Below are 17,329 nucleotides of genomic sequence, written 5' to 3' on the forward strand. Positions count from 1 at the left end.
AACAGGAGGAAAGACAAGAAAAGTCATCCTGAAGTCACAACAAGCCCCATAGATCAAAATCATTGTCATCAAAGGCATCCATTCCTCAACAGTCTGATCCAATTAAATTGGGTCCCTTTTTTAAGGCATGAAAAATACCTTACAAAGGAAATCCAGTTTAATTGGATCTGTCTGTTGAGCAATGGATGCCTTAAGGCATTGTAAAAACAAGAGGGCAATTGCTGGTATTACTAGAGGCTACCAACCAGGTATGATAACAAAAAGGAGACATGTTACCATAGAAAAATGGAATGAAACAGTCAACAAGAGCCTGCTAAGCACTGTCATCTCAGGATAGTTGTGTGCATGCCCTGCACTACGACGTTACAAGTTTCCTGCTTTGGGAGATATTGACTTTGTTGAAATACTGAACCACTGAGTTAATTACTGAGTAAATATACATGCAAATGATAACATCAAGCTCCACAGAAAATGTGAGCCAGACATGGGGAAAATATTAGGCATCAGAAACTACCAATAAGAAGGCCTAGATGACAGACTTATCAGATAAAGACTTCAAAACAACCATCATAAATATAGTCAAAGAGAAAAAGAAAAACACGTTTAAAGTAATAGAAAAAATATGATGAAAATGTGATATCAAATAAGGAATATGAATAAAATGATTGAAATTATTTTAAAAATTCAAAAGTAAATTTAGAAGTGGGCTGTTACAATAATATAAGTGAAATTTACTAGAAGGGAATGGGTATATTTGAACAAGAAAAAAGAATCAACAAACTTGAAGGCATATTATTAACAGAGATTATACAATATGAAGAACAAAGAGAAAGCAAAATGAAAATTAAAAAATGAAAGAGCTTCAGAGAAATATGGGACATTATTAAAAGTATGAAAGATACAAAAAAAGAGATAGGGAAGGAAGAAATTACAGCTAACATTTTATTAATGTTTGATGAAAACATTAATCTATACATCCAAGTGTCTCAACAAACTCCAAATAGAATAAATGTAAAGATCTACACTGTATCAGTCCATTTTCATGCTGCTGGTAAAGATGTACCCAAGACTGTGCAATTTACAAAAGAAGGAGGTTTAAGTGGACTCACAGTTCCATACGGCTGGGGAAGCCGCACAATCATGGTAGAAGGCAAGGAGGAGCAAGTCACATTGTAAGTGGATGGCAGCAGGCAAAAAGAGAAAACTTGCACAGACAAACTCCTGTTTTAAAGCCATCAGATGTCATAAGACTTATTTGCTATCACGAGAAGAGCACAGGAAAGCCCTTCCTCATGATTCAGTCATCTCCCACCACGTCTCTCCCACAATATGTGGGAGTTATGGGAGCTACGAGATGAGATTTGGGAACAAACTTGTATTAGATTAAGGAAATGATATTATATGGTAATTCAAATAAATAAGAACAGTTCAAGAGAATAAGATACTGTAAAGAAGAAGTTTGATATTACAAACTCTATAAATACATTATTGTTCTTTTTTCTCAGCTTATTTAAGGATATCAAAAACATTAAATAATTTTGACAACAAATTGATGCATTTTTAATAGTTATATGCAATGTATGTATATAACAATAATCACACAAAAAGGGAACAAGAGAGAGCTAAAGAGGAGCAAATTTTTCTATAACTTACTAGAATTAAAATAATATATATCTGAAGTAGATTCTGAAAAGTTAATATATATGCTACTTCTAGCAAAACCACTAAGAAAATAACTCAAAAATAGAAAAAGAAACTATTAAGCAATTAAAATATTAAAGTAGAAACATATATTTAATGCAGAAAAAAAAAGCACTAGAGTTAAAAAAAAAGAGACAAAAAAGTAAGATGGCAGACCAAAATTTAGCTCTGTCAATAATAACGTTAAGTGAAAATAATTTAATCCAATTAAAAGACAAGGATTGGCAGAGCAAACACAAAACAGAAAGAAAAAGAAACACATGATCTGTGTGCTGTGTAAAGGAGACACTTTAGATTCCGAGATAGAAACAAGTTTATAGTAAAAGAATGGGAAAACATGTATTATGCAAACAGCACTCATAAGACAGCTGGAGGGCTACCCTAGCAGACAAAATAAACTTTAAAACAAAAATATATAACTAGAGATGAGAGATATTTCACTATGATAAAAGTGGTCAATTTTATGAGGAATGTATATGAGTTCAAAGCATAAATGCAGCCTACAGCAGAGCCCTGAAATACATGAAACAAAAAAGAAAGGAAAAAGGCATAATATGGCAATGATAGTTAAAGAAGGTAATACTTTGCTTTCAATAATGAATAAAGGATGAATCAGGATATAGAATATTTGAACAAAAAAATAAAACTATGAAATCCAAAATACCTAACAGATATCAATAGAACACACCACCCAAAATCAAGAGAATATCCATTCTTCTAAAGTAAACATGGAACATTTTTTCCAGATAGACAGCATTCTAGGCCATTAAAGAAGCCTCAATAAATATAACTGGACTGAAATAATGTGAAGCATTTTCTTTGACCTCAATACAATGACATTAGAAATCAATAACATAAAGAAATCTGGAAAATTCAGAAATATATAAAAAATTAAACAATGTACCTTTAATTAACCAATGGGTCAAAGACGCATTGTCAGGGAAATTGGAAAATACTTTGAAATGAACAAAAATGAAAACACAACATCGTATATATTATGGAATGCAATTAAATAAATTTATTTAAGCGAAATGTATAACTGTAAATGCCTATATTAAAAAAGAATAATTTCAAATTGATAATCTAATGTTCCATGTTAAGACACTAGTAAAAGAAAAGGCAAAGTAAAGCAAGCAGAAGGAAGGAAATAATCAAGATTACAGTGACAATAAATTAATTAGGGAATAGGAAAAAATAGAATTAAAAAAATTGCTTTAATATGAAAATCAGCTAATGTGATACATTACGATGTATCATAATGTAAAAGACCAAAGTACATAATCTCTATAGACTCTAGAATAGCTTTTGACAATATTTAACTCAATTTCATGCAAAAAAAAAAACTCTCGGTAAACTAGGAAATAAAGGGAACTTTGTAAACCTCATACGGGGCATCAATAAAAATCTCTAGAAAATATTATTTACAATAGTGAAAGTCTGAGTGCTTTCACCTGATGGTCAGAAATAAGACATGAATTTATGCTCTTTCCAATTCTCTTAACTTGTATTCATAAATATAAAGTCAGGGAGATTAGGCAAAATTAAAAATGACATCCAGATTTGAAAGGAAAAAGTAAAGCTGTCTCTGTTTAGAGATGATAATACTTTGTGAATAGAATATTCAAGGAATTGGCTAAAAGCTATTAGAACTAACAAATAGTTTAGTAAGGTTGCAGAGTAGCAGACAAATATAAACATCAATTGTATTTTTTATTAGCAGAGAAGGATCCAAAAGGAAGTTAGAAAATAATTCCACTAACAAAGGAAAAAATAACAAAATATTCTATTTTTAAAGAATTGCAATTTTATACTCTAAATTCAACCATATTGAAGAAATAAAGTGAGACTCAAGTAAAAGTAAAGACTTCCTGAATCATGAATTGGAAGACTTAATAATGATAAAATGATAAATTGATCTACAGATTCAATGTAATCCCTCCCTGTCAAAACACTAGCCTTCTCAAACTGATCTACAGATTCAGCGTAATGCCTGATTATCAAAACCCTAGGTGACTTTTTCTAGAAATCGACACTATAATTCATATGAGAACTCAACAGATTCAGTACAGCCTCTTTTTAACTGGTATTGCAAAGAACAGCACAAACAAAGCTACAGTAGTCAAGACAGTATGTTACTAACATAAACACAGACAGCTTTACAGAATCGGTGGTCCAGAAATACATCATATTTACAGTCAATTTATTTATAACAAAAGGTTCCAAGATAATTCAGCGGAAGAAATTGTGCTCAATTAGATATCAATATGCAAAAAATAAAGTTGGACCTTTCCACATATACCATACACTAAAATTAAATAAAAATGAATTAAATGCCTAAATGTAAAAGCTAAAACTGTAAAAACACTTAGAAGAAAATATAGAAGTCAATCATTGTGATCTAAGGTTAGGAAAAGCTTCTTAGATATGCCACCAAAAGCATAAGTGATAAAAGGAAATAAATAATAAATGTAATTGCATCAAAACTAAAAACTTTTTTGTTTAAAAGGGCACCTTTTTAAATGATAAGATAATCCAACAGAATGGGAGAAAATACTTGCAACTTAAATATCTGCTAAGATACTTTCTTACTGAATACATAAAATAACCCATACAATTCAATAATACAAGGAAAATGACCCAATTTAAATAAAATAGGCAAATAATATTGTTGTTGGAATTCTCAGGACCACCTTCAGTTTCCATGATTCATTAGAAAAACTCACAGAACTCAGAAAACTTGTTATACCTGCAGTTATGGTTTACTCTTGTACAAAATACAGATTACATTTAGTAAAAAATAAAGGCACATAAAACATATTCCACAAGGTACCAGACAAAAACTTTCAATTCACCTCTCTCGATGTGGCCATACAGACAACATTTAATTCTCCCAGCAATGTGTGACAGCAGCACAAAATATTGCTGACTAGGAAAGATTACCTGATGAGCCTAGGTGTCGAGGGTTTTATTGGGAATCAGTCAAGTAGCCATAAAATGCAAAAATGATTGATTATTTACTCAATGTTCAGACCCTGCAGAGGTAAAACTGGCATGTGCCCTGATGCATGCACCAAAAATCACATTGTTAGCATAAACATGGCACACACAAAAAGTTGGACATGAATCTTCCAAGCATTACTTATAATAGTTGGAAAGAGGAAATGGCACGCATGTCTATTTGCTGATGAATGGGTAGATAAATATGGTCAATTCCTACGATACAATATTATCAGCAATAGAAAGGAAAAACGCTACAACATGGATGCCTTGAAAACACGATGCTAGATGAAACACGCTTGTCACAAAAGACCACATATTACATAATTCCATCTATACAAAATGTCCGGATGGTCAATTCTATGAAGAAAGAGACTAATGTTTGTCTAGGACATATAAGATTGAGGGGATAATGAGAACAGAGTTTTATGGAGGGTTGATAAAAGAAATCTACAACTGACTGTGATGATTGCACAACTTTGTGAATATACCAAAAGGCATTTAATCTGATGCTTTAAATATGTGAATTTTAGGGTATGTGAATTATATCGCAATAAAACTCATATAAAAAGTCTTTACAGAAGACATCTGTTTATACCTCACTGATGGGAAATTCAGTCAGATGGTCATTCCTTGCTGCAAGAGGTGGAGTGCCCAAAGAATAAAAGATACTTTTAGATTCTCTCTTTTTTAGTCAGACTATCAAAAAGTTTGTTGATCTTGTTTATCTTTCAAAAAAAAATCCTCTCGTTTGTTTATCATTTCTATCAATTTTCCTAGGATTTATTTTATTTCTTTCTGCTCTGACATTATTTCCCTCTTGCTGTTAACTCTGGGCCTAGTTGTTCTCTTTCTATTTTTTTGAGGTTTAATATCAGGTTGATTATTTGTGATCTTTCTTCTTTTCAGATGTGTTTATTGCTGTAAACCTCCCTCTGAGAACTATTTTAACTGCATCCTGTAAGTTTTGATATGTTGTATTTCCATTCTCATTTTTCTCAATATATTATTAAATTTTGCTTTTAATTTCTTCCTTGACTGTTTAGGAGCATTTGTACATATTTACAAATTTTCCAAATTTTTTTTCTGTTACTGACTTCTAGTTTCTGTCATTGTGTTCAGAAAAGATACTTGATATGATTTCAATTTTCTTAAATTTGTTAAGATTTGTTTTGTGACCTAAAATATAATCTATGCTGGAGAATGTTCTTGAGAAGAACATGTATGCTATAGCTATTGAATGGAATGTTCTAGATATGTCTGTTAGGTCCATTTGGTCTGGTCTAAAGTGTAGTTCAAGTCCATTGCTTCCATATTGATTTTCTGCCTCCCCCAAGCAATAGAATCTACTCCCCTCTCATTATAGGCATTAAGGAGTATTTTTAAAGTGACCACATCTATCATCACACTCTTATGGTATTTTTAAAGGGGTTAATTTTCTCCTTATTTAAAGTAAACTGCTATCTACACTCTCTGAGCAATCCATGTATATGTATTGAATGTCAGTGTGCATGTGTGTCACACAGAAATGTAGTGGGGAAAGTATGCCTCTTGAAAAAGCCTGGAAAGCTGTGAGTAAAAATTACTAGTTGTACTTAGTAAATAAATATTAACATGTTACTTGTTCACCACTATCCTGAACTAGTTACTTGTACAGTCTAAGATTGGCCAATCTTTATTACCCTTCAGGTTAGGGTAGTTTATAGAACTTAGGGAGAAAAAAGAGAAGCTATACATCCCATATCACTCTCTGCTAATTTTTTTTATGTCAGATTATACTTCCTAAAGTGCATATGGAACCATATTGGGCCCCTTCTTATATATCATTATTTAAATTTCATTGCTTATCTGAATATTCTGAATAAATTTTGTAGCCAGGCATTTTCCAGTAGTAATATTTTTCGAATATTCCTATGTAAACATGCCTCCCTCCTGCTGCTCACCGCTGTATCTCCAGATTTAAAGTTATGTTACTTTTACTGCTTTCAGTAGGACTCTGATAAACTCTTATGGATTTTTTTCATGTTATTTCTACCTGGAATTCCCTGACTCCCAACTTTCTGTATTAATATTACTTCATTATTTCAGGTACACAATTGATTACATATCTGCCACATTGTGTTTTCTTAAGCTGTCAACATTCTCTTTCCTTTCAATCTTTGAATGTTGTTTGATTTGCATTTTAATCTGGCCTTTATGTTACTTCACCTTGGGTTATGAATATTTGAGTAACTTTCTATATGTAGCTAAAGATTTCAAGCGCTTTGATGGAAGTTACTGTGTCCTAATTTATATTTCCAACATCTAAATTTGCATAAGGAAGGGGTTCAAGGTATCGAATTGAGAGAGTCTGAGTGACCTGTAATGGAGAGACACTACACATATTTCTTGAATATAATTATACATTAACAACTGGTGTTATACCAATACTCAGCAACAAAACACATTTCCATACAACAGAAAACAGAGCATGTAGAAAGAGATGACTTTGGGAAGACAAGAGTTCCTCAGGGGCCAGATGGGCACCAAGAAAATAAACATACATTATTCGGCAAAATGGTAAGCTATCTCATGAGAAACAAATTCAAGGTCTTATTACCCTATTTGAACTCCTGAGGTTTTTTAGAGCTCTGCTTATTTTCAAAATGAAAGACTCTCAAACACAGGCTGCTGCCACCTTTAGGGATTAAAATATTCATCACAGTGAGAGAATAGAGCAGCTTTGAACAAAATCAGCCACTTGTGGTTAGCAGAGAGGATGCTGAGGTCTTGACCTTGTTTGCTTCAAGTACCATGTTCAGCTTTCCAAATATACAAAACAGGAAAATTGTCAATTATATGTATGTTTAAGAAATTAGTTGACATCTGCCACCTGGGACCAGTATTTTTCCAGTTATTTAATGTTTATAAAAAATATCTACAATGTTCTAAAATTCTGCTATACCCAGGATTTTTTCTTGCTCACAGCCCTAGAACTCATATCTGGAGAGCTATAGGATGTTGGAAGTCTTTAGAACCCTTTTTTTTTTCTAGAAAACATGCAGTTATGGTACTTACAGCACTACATTGCTTATCTAAAACATGGGAAACAGGAACTGTTTAAAGTCATATGACAGGTTATTATTTTGGTTAATGTGGAACATTCATTTGACAGGCTTACTGAGTTTGATCTGTACGCCTAACTCCACAGCAAATCTACAGCTTATCTGATATCCCTTCCCCCAACACACTGTCAAATGTACCATCTGAAAAAACAAAAACAAACAAAAAAACCCACCTGGAGTATTAAAGTGATTTAACCAGTATGATTTATGTTAATGGTACAGAAGAGAATATTTTTTGGTTCTCAAAAACATAACAGGCAATTGATGTGCCATATTGCAGTATGGTTTTAGCTATCAACATGTCAAGATTTAGTTTTGCTGTTAACATTTTACGATTTAGAAGGCTCTAAGAATATGTGCAGTGTAGCAACAACACAGTCTTCATTCCCTCAGCTATATTTATTGGGAGCACATTTTTCCCTCTTTTATAGAAGAAATTGAAAGAGAGAGTAGGAGAGAAGAGACAGGAATCCACTCGGTATTTCATTTTCTTTATTATGTCAAGTAATGAGAAATAAAGAGAGAAAAAACTGAATTCTTAATAGCTTATGCTTAGACCAAAGAGGATTGGAGGCAGAGAAATCCATCATACATTTTTATTGGTTTAATATCTCCCACAGATAACTTAACCATGTGAAGGAATGTACCACTTGATCCTAGACCCTCATCAATTACAAAAGTCTCAAGATTAAGGATATATTGTGTCTGCTGCTGGAATGAGAGTTCCTGGTGATGTTGCCATACATGAGAGTAATACAGTGAGTAAGAAGCAGGGGAAAATTACCAGAAAGTTTGATGTTGTACTTCAAGTTTATTACTGCCAGGCTGCGGCTTGAAATGAAAGGGCAAGGCTGCAGGGTTGCAGCAAACATTGCTAAGTTACTGGATAAAAAGAAAATTAGAGTAAAATATAAATTATTACCTCATCAGGACTTAATCAGTAACATTAAGGACAAGACCATCTCTGGCTAGTAATCATTTTCTGGCTCTACATAGATAACATATATCTAATATTGAGCTTTTGAGGCTGCTATCAATATTGGTATTTCTATAACCATCAAGTCTTAAGCGTAATAACCAGACACAAAGACTTAGATAAACGAGATATGTAGTATATTCACAGATATTTATTTCATGACCAAATAAAATAACTTTAAGGTCTGAATATATTTTTGAAATTATAGTTCACAATGAGACAGATGGAGTTATTTTTAAGGTAATTCTATTTTACCGAATTTTGAAAGAAAGGATTTTCCTTTTAAAATAAACTCAACTATTCATCAAAAAGAGAGAACATTATGTTCTTGGCTATGGTTTTCTTTAAAGAACTCAACATAAACAAAAGAAAGAAATTATAGAATGTGTGTTTTATTTCTCATTTATGCCAGATTGAAGTCATATAGACTTGAGAGAAAAATTGGTTTTTATATGTATGTGTATGTGTGTGCATAATGGTGTTATTGACAGCATTTTCACATAAGAAATTAACATGTTACTGATCAGCAATGTAGCTGGCTCTTTTAGGTTGTTTACATCTGCTTCTTTTTCAGCATATGAGAGAATGTATTTTAGAGCACTTATATTAAGGTGAATGGCGACTACTTCAGTTATCATTGTGTTAGTCTCAAAAGAAACCTAACAATAAGCAGGAAAACTCATGTGCATGTCTGCTTCTTAGCAAAAAGGTTAGGGGATGAGAAAATGCAGGTAAGGCAGTGCTGGAATATTTTTTACAGTAGTTTTAGGGTCATAGTAAAATTGAGAGGAAGGCACAGAGATTTCCCATGTACTCACTACCCCCACACATGAATAGCCTCCTTCATTATCAATATCCCTCACCAGAGTAGGACATTTGTTACAACTGATGAACTGACATTAACATATCATTATCACCCAAGTTCATAATAGGGTTCCCTGTGGGTGTTGTACATTTTTGGAGTTTGGACAATTGTAAAATGGCATTTATTCTTCATGTCTTTACTCCCCTAGGGCTATTTTTAAAGTATGATCAAATATTTTCTACCACATATGAGACAGAATAAATAGGACAAAATGTCAGCCTTTATTTGGCAAGTCATTCAGCCAAGAATATTACTGTATTTTAGGTAGAGATTGCTCCAAACATTTTTAAGTGTTTCATGGCAAATTGTTAATTTTTAAATTATGTCATTCTAAACATTGGTGAGTTGATAACACCAACTTGATCACCTCCTCCATTGAGTGAATAATTCAAAATAATTTTTTAAATAGGTGAAGAGTGTAACCACTATGTTTATGTTTGTGAATCGTCAGAACCTGACTGACAATGTGTATCACCCCAGAACCAGTTCATTCAAAGGCTCCATTTAACTTAAGGCACAGATGGTTTTTCAGCCTCTCAGGCAGTGTTAATATTCTTCCCAAGATGTTTGCATTGAGTATTTTCTTTGTGTTAAAACAGCAAAATTTACCTTCTTGTTTCAAATTGTACCATAATTTTGGCTGGTTTGTAGTTAGTTTATGAGCTTCTGGAGCTTTGGGACCATGTCTTTTTCATGTTTGTATAAATGAGATAAGAAATGTGAAAGTGCCTGGTTCATACAAAGAATGAAGCAAATATGTTACTTTAAAATCTTACTGAGAACAAATCAGATATAAATAAAACAAAACACTGGCATATATTTTAGGCTCAACTGAAAATGATGTCAAATTATATAAAGTCCCAAGGTAGTGACTCCTGAGCTGGGTTGAAGAATACAGACAGCTATAAGGCAAACTATCTTCAAGTACGGAGATTAAATTCGTACCTGGACAGATCTGAGCAATTTTATAGAGTGCCCATACTACAGTACATAAAACAGGTCATTGTTAAATTATTTACAAAAGATAAGCCATTAAAAACCAATGTAGTATAAGAACATATTATTCCAATGTAAAACAAAATTTTTCAAAGTGGCTATAATGAAAGGCCTTGCAATAGCCATTTCATAAAATGAATTCTATCTAACAGCATAGCAGCCCATAAAATGAAATTATATTCACTCTGTATATGTCAGCACTGATGATGTATAATCGATAACTTTGTTGTTGTCAAGCTCAGGTTGAATTTGCTGGGGGAAAGACATGTTACATAGTACTCCTATACAATTTCATACAGACACATTTATTTATTTTAACCAAAATATCCTTTCAAAAAAGTTTGAGAAGAAGCAGTTATGTATTTAGGTTGCTTATACATTTAGTGACAAAGTATTTTTAATACCTCTTAAGATAGGCTGTTGGAGAATTGAAATATTTACATTATGGTCTTAATAAACATTTAATAGTCTTTATCTTTTTGTTGTGTTTACATATAAAATAAGGAAAAAATAGTGCAGGGAGAATTTTTGTTAAGTATATGGTTACTATAGTCAATTAGAAAGATTAATTCTGGTATTTCTTAAAATTTGAGAGCAATGAGTTTTTAGAAATCTATGGTTTCTTATTAGACCCAAAATCTTTAATGTGTTAATAACAAAAATACCATCTGTTACTGGTTTTAAAATTCATGCTTTTATATAATTACAGTTATAAAACTTAGTGTTCCCTGTGTGACATGTATAAGATATGCATTATTGTCCCGTGACTGTATTAGAAAATCAAGATTTTACAAACTTAAGGCTCTTTCTCAAATTAAAAAATTGCAAGTAAAATCTTAATTTGTATGTAAGTCTATTTCACTCCATAGCTCGTGTCCTATAACCTAAATGGCATGTTCTATAAGAATTGTTTCATTAATTTTTATGAGAATGATTCACTGTCCTGCAAACATGTCTTAGTTCTTGTTTACCATGTACATTTTGACTACAGTCCATTTACCCTAACATCCCACTCATCCTTGAAGAACCAACTAAAGTCACTATTTTTGTTTAAAAAAAATGACATAGGATATCCCCAAGTAAATGGCATCTAACTCTTTTTTTTGTCATAATATTTAAATTTTTCTTAAGGAACACTCCTTCAGAAGTATATTCTGTCCTGAATTTGAGTAATTTTTTATATCCCCCTATAGGAAACATAATATATTCAACTGATGTGTTATTTGCTAATAATAATACCTTACATCCTGCATATTTGAAGCCTTTTTTAGTCACATGCCACACATCCTAACAATTCAAGATATGACAATCCTACTATTAAATGTCTCTCTAATATTCTCCCTAATCCTCCTCCCTTTACTAGTTAAATTCTACCAAATTTGTAAACTGTTTTCTATTGCTGATACATTGCAGGGAGAGACTGTCTCCAGTCTCATTTTACCCTTCAATGTATTATCTAAATTGATGCCAGACTTACCATTGGAAATTATCACCATCTGGCTACAACTGTTCAACAGCTCTCTGGAAATTCTGAGATCTCTGATATGATATGCGAAGCCCTCGTTATCTGGCTCATGTGTTGTCACCACCCTCTCATCTTCTCATTATTTCTTTTTTTTTCCAGTCTCCTCATTTGATATGTCAAATCTGTTTGTGGCTTTCAAAAATAAAGAGTCATTTTCCAAAAAGGCCAAGGGACTAGGTTATTCCAACCAGAAGAAACAACATGAGTAACAGATCATGATTAGAAGTGTCACAGCATGTACAGATAATCAATACAATTGAGAAGTGTAATTTGGTAAAATGTGAGAGTTGCTTTCATGTTGAGTTGCCTTTCCTGATGTTGTTTTGATAAAATTAATGATTCCTGGCCAGGCACGGTGGCTCATGCCTGTAATCTCACCACTTTGGGAGGCTGAAGTGGGTAGATCATGAGGTCGGGAGATCGAGACCATCCTGGACAACATGGTGAAATCCCACCTCTACTAAAAACATTAAAAAAAATAGCTGAGTGTGGTGGCTGTAATCCAAGCTACTTGGGAGGCTGAGGCACGAGAATTGTTTGAACCCAGGATGTGGAGGTTGCACTGAGCAAGATCACTCCAGCCTGGTGACAGAGAGAGATTCCATCTCAAAGAAAGAGAGTTAATCATTCCTTTCTTTGTATCATATTGTGTTGTAGTCATTTGTTTAGCTACTAAAAATGTACCATCAGGGTTTGATATTTGTCTTTTCAGAACTAGAAACAAGCACAGTGTTTGACTCATAGTAGGCACTTACATGTTTGTTAAACAATTGAACATTTAATAAATAATTTAAAAATTTATGAACCAATTTCAGGATTTTAGATCATGGAAATTATTAGAAAATTATTTGTAAAAATTTAAATACCACAAGATGGTATGTCCTGATATTTCAACAATGGTGATATGTCTCTGAAATGTTTATACTGGACTTTGTAATCCCATTGGCTACAGAAACAGGGATTTTAATAAATATTAAGTTTTAAAATACAAAGCTAATCATTGACATCTTTGGCAAGTGACCATGACAAGGAAATAGAGCAAGAATCAGACCCTCTGGGCAGTCAAAATGGAAGGTGTCCCATAACACCAGTACAAGGACACTGCTGGCAGAAAACTAGGTGTTTTCTTACTGAAATCGGGGAGAAGAACGTATTTTATAATAATACTAAATGGGATCTTTTCCCCCTAGAATTCTTCTGCTGTTAGCCTTTTACATTTACATGAAACTGGAAACTCGATTAGTGGTCAATTGAAAAAATAAGACATTGAAACAAAACAAGATGGTTAATAAATAAGTAAATAAATAAGTAAGTTCTGGACATAGGCATGCATCATGGAAAAGGTCAGTTAGACAATGGTCAAGTGTAATTAGGGGTAAAAGATATTTAGGCAGATAATCAAAATTGAGAAATAAATAGGAGCCTGGAATATACAGGAGGGTAAAAGATTGCATTGTTAAACAGTGTTTAATATTCAAATTCCATATTTATAATGGATAAGAAAAGCAGAAGTCACAGAAGTAAAATAGAAAGAAGCAGAAACATAAGTACTTTCAGTACATATCTCCAAATTACTTTATATGTGAAATGTTCATTTATGGAACAGTATCTAATTTAAATTTTGTGTAGTAATAATAGCTTTGCTTTCTTGGATCTCATTAAATTATGCCAAATAACTGAAATTATTTACTTTATAGTATTATATAGCTTTTTGTCTGAAAAAGTATCAAAGTGTATTTAATTTTTATAAAAACTATTATTGGATTAAAACTCATCTTTCTTGCCATACTGGACATTCAATGTAGATAGGGGAATTATCTATTTTTTTCTAATTGTTTTGGATCAAATATCTAACACAGTGCCTGGTAAACAGACAAAAAAGTTTAATATTTTCTAAACAAATGAAATTTATGCTTAAAAATCCTAAATGAAGACATACAAATTGCCAAACTAAATGGTATCAATATTGTGATTTTACTAGAAACTCTTATTTTCTATATATTTCATTATGAAGAAATGTTAATATACATGTCTCTCTGTGTTATAGTGAACTAATTTATTAATCAAAAATAATTGTCCTAACTTGTATATTGTTAACCCATAAGGGGAAAAAAGGCTACCTGTGATGAGACTTACATTTTGTTTAAATGTAGAATTTTCATTAAAAATATTATAACAGTTTAAAATAATAATATCAGGTGGAAATTACATTAGTTTGTTTTACAGTTTTAAATTAATAAATTTCTAGAATGCTTACCATTACATAGTGGTTACTTAAAGTGAAATTAAAAGATGAGCTGATGCTTGTGTATGTGTTTTATTTATGCAAATGAAGATTTAAAACTGTTAAGATCAAGATGTAAGCTTATCCATGATCAAATGGGATTTATTCCTGAGATGCAAGGATGGTTCAGCAAATGCAAGTCAATAAATGTGACACACCACATTAATAGAATGAAGGACAAAATACATAATCATCTAAATAGAAGAAGAATATGCATTTGACACAATTCAGTATCTTTTCATGATAAAAACTCAACACATTAGGTATAAGAGGAATGTACTTCAACACAATAAAAGCTAGATATAAAAAGCCTATAGCTAGCATCATACTCAACCACAATTCTACTTTCTACTTTTATGAACTTGACTTTTTTAGATTCCACATATGGGTAAGATCATATGGAGTTTATCTTTCTGTGCCTGGCTATTTTATTTAGCATAATGTTCTTAATGTTCATCCATATTGCTGCCAATGACAGGATTGCCCATTTTTAAGTTGGGTTACTTGTTTTCTTGTTATTGAATTGTTTGAGTTCCTTATATACAGTCATGTGTTGCTTAATGAGAGGTATTTTTTTCTGAGGAATGTGTCCTTAGGTGATTTTTGCCATTGTATAAACATCATAGTATGCTTATACAAACCTAGGTAGTATAGTCTACTACACACCTTGGCTATATGGTACAGCCTATTACTACATACCTAGGCTATATGTTACAGCCTAGGCTACAAACCTATACTGCACGCTATAGGCAATTATAACACAATGGTTAAGTATTTGTGTATCTAAATATATCTAAACCTAGAAAAGGTGATGTGTTGCATTTGACATAAGGACAGCTATCACGTCACTAGGTGGTAGGAATTTTTCAGCTCCACTATAATTTTATAAGATCACTATTGTATGTGGGGTCTGTCATCGATGGACATGTCATCACGTGGCACATAACTATATTTTGTATCTTAATCCTTTATCAGACATATTATTTGCAAATATTTTCTCCCATTTTATGGGTTTTCTCTTTTCTTTGCTAATTATTTCATTTTCTGTGCAGAAGGCTTCCAGTCTGATGCAATCTCATTTGTTTATTTTTGTTTTTGTTGCCTGTGCTTTCAGGATCAGATAAAAAAAATACTGCCCAAGTCAATGTCACAGAGTTTTTTCCCCGTGTTTTTTATACTAGTTTTACTGTTGCAAGTCTTATATTTAAACCTTTAATCTATTTGGAATTGATTTTTGTGTAAGGTATGAGATAAAAATCCAATTTTATCCTTCTGCATATAGATATTCCATTTTCTAGAACCATTCGTTGAAGAAACTATCTTTTATCTGTTGTGTGTTCTTGGCAACTTTATTGAAAATCAATTGTCTGTAAGTGCATTGGTTTATTTCTGGATTCCATCCTGTTCCATTAGTAGATGTGTCTATTTTTATGCCAAAATCATGCTGTTTTGATTACTATAGCTTTGTAGCATGTTTTCATGTTGTAGTTCACTTCATAGATAATATGATGCCTCTAGCTTTGTTCCTTTTGCCCAAGATAATTTTGGCTATTGGGGATCTTTTATTGCTTCATACAACTCAATTAAAAATAGACAAAGGATTTGGGTACGCATTTTCCCAAAGAAGGCATAAGCACAGGAAAAGATGCTCAATGTCACAAGTCAGCCAATGAAAACCAAAACTACAGTATCACCATATTCATCAGGATGGCTACTATGAAAAATAGAAAATAATGAGTATTGGTGAGAATGTGGAGGAAGTGGAACATTTGTACAGAGTTGGTAGAAATGTAAATGGTGCAGTCACTATGAAATACAGTATGGCAATTTCTCGAAAAATTAAACATAGACTATGTCACCCAGAAATTCTTAGTATGTATTAAAAAGAATTAAAATCAGGACCTGAAAGAGGTAGCTGTACTTCCATGCTCATTTCAGCACTATTCACAGTAGAAAGACACAGAAACAATTTAAATGTCCATTGACAGATGAATGGGAAAAGGACATGTGGTATACAATGGAATGTTTGAGTTGTTATATTTTTCTTGTCTTTGAGTTATAGGAGATTACTATATATTCTGGATATTGACCTCTTATCAGAAATGCTATTTACAGATATGTTTTCCCAATCTGTGTGTGGCCTGTGTATTTTATTAGGCTTTTTAAACTATTTTTTTCTAAGGGTTTTGTTACTTTAGGTTTTGCATTTAGGTCTCTGATGTTAAATTTAGTTTGTTGAGTTTGTGTGTGTGTGTGTGTGTGTGTGTATGTGTTATTGTATTAAGTAGGAGTACAACTTCATTCTTTTGCATATTAATACCTAGTTCCAAACACCATTGGTTGAAAAGTCTGTTCTTTTCCAATTGAATGGTTTTGAATCCTTGTCAAAAAACATTTAACCATGTATGTGATAATCCATTTTTAGGATCTGTATTTTATTTCAATTGCCTATATATCTGTCTTTATGCCAGTGTCACATTGCTTTGGTTACTGTCACTTTGTAGTAAAATTTGAAATGAGAAAATATGAGTCCTTTATCTTTGTCCTTTTTCACTATTATTTTGACCATTCAGGGTCCCTTGACATTTCATATGATTTTTTGGATAGGATTTTCTATTTATGAAAAGACATCATTGGGATAGTGATAGGGATTGCAGTGAGTCTATAGGTGGCTTTGAGTAATGCTGATATCTTAATACTATTAATTCTTTCAGTCTGTGATCATAGGCTATGTTTTTATTTATTCATGTCCTTGTAATTTAACAATGTTCTAAAGTTGTCCTTATACATGTTTTTTTACTTATTTGGTTAATTTCTAAACATCTTATTAATTTTCATACCACTCTAAATTAAATTGTTTTTATAATTTCTTTTGTAGGTG

Source organism: Callithrix jacchus, chromosome 4 (genome assembly GCF_049354715.1).
Source record: "Callithrix jacchus isolate 240 chromosome 4, calJac240_pri, whole genome shotgun sequence".
Lineage (NCBI taxonomy): Eukaryota > Metazoa > Chordata > Mammalia > Primates > Cebidae > Callithrix > Callithrix jacchus.